Genomic DNA, 1,307 nt, shown 5'->3' with positions numbered 1-1,307 from the left:
CGCGATAGAACTGTGCACTTGCAGTTTGTACCCCATTCTCGACTCACTCAGTCGAGCGATCAAGTTTTTGGCGCCGTTGCCGGGGACTTTTATTTAATTGATATCGTAACTCTTCCGTTACGCTGTAGAGACTAAGGCTTCTCTTTCTTCTATTTTCTTTCTTTCGTTGATTTGTATGCCACGCACTCGCTCACAAGGCGAACCGCTCTATTTACAAATCAACGATATCGAACTGTATCTCCGAGTCTTGCGACGAATTCAGGGATACCGTGCTGAAAACAATCTCCCTCCTATCGAATTTCCTGATCTCAAAGACCTTCGTCTTACGCCCGAGATGGCAGAACCAGCTCGTGCTCTTAGAGATTACGCCGCTCCATCACAAGATGAGCCACATTCAAGTATTGCTCCGCCCGCAATCGAAGCAAACAACTTCGAACTTAAACCTTCGCTGTTGCAGGCTGTGCAACAGAACCAATTCTCTGGAAATCTTACCGAAGATCCCAACCTTCATTTATCCGTATTTGTCCAATACGCTGATACTGTTAAAGCTAATGGTGTCACTTCAGAGGCAATTCGACTTCGTCTTTTTCCTTTCTCATTAAGAGATAGCGCTAGAAGATGGCTTCAATCTCTCCCTTCCAACTCAGTCACCACATGGAACGAGTTGAAGAAAGTTTTTCTTGCCCGATATTTTCCGCCGAGCAAAACAGCTATGTTAAGAGCCCAGATAAACGGATTTAAACAAAAAGACAACGAGTCTCTTTTCGAAGCATGGGAAAGATACAAAGACATGATGAGACTTTGCCCACACCATGGCTTGGAAGACTGGTTAGTAATTCATACATTTTATAATGGTCTCTTATACAACACAAGGTTAACAATAGATGCCGCTGCAGGCGGTGCGCTAATGAACAAACCTTATGCTGATGCTTACCAGCTTATCGAAAGCATGGCTCAGAACCACTATCAGTGGGGAACCGAACGAACAAATGTGGAAAAACCTCAAACGAAAACTGGCATGTACGAGATAAGTAACCTTGATCACGTCAATGCAAAAGTGGATGCTTTAGTCCAGAAAATTGAAAGTTTAAACGTATCACCTCCAGCAGCCGTGGTTGCTATAACTCAGAATTGCGAGGTATGTGGAATCCAAGGTCACGCTCCTGCGGAATGTCAACTCTTGACTGGAATCCAAGCAGAGCAAGTGAACTACGCTCAAGGAAGCCCTTACTCGAATACCTATAACCCAAATTGGAAGAACCATCCAAACTTTTCATATAAGAGTAATAATGCTTTATACGCACCTG

General features: G+C 43.8%; 1 pseudogene; it reads right to left on the bottom strand.

Annotated features, from left to right (window-relative positions):
* Positions 1–719: 719 nt before the first annotated feature.
* Positions 720–819, bottom strand: LOC127133536 (uncharacterized; annotated as a pseudogene).
* Positions 820–1,307: the final 488 nt, after the last annotated feature.

This window comes from Lathyrus oleraceus, chromosome 3, assembly GCF_024323335.1.
Source record: "Lathyrus oleraceus cultivar Zhongwan6 chromosome 3, CAAS_Psat_ZW6_1.0, whole genome shotgun sequence".
Lineage (NCBI taxonomy): Eukaryota > Viridiplantae > Streptophyta > Magnoliopsida > Fabales > Fabaceae > Lathyrus > Lathyrus oleraceus.
This window is presented reverse-complemented; position numbering and strand designations above follow the sequence as displayed.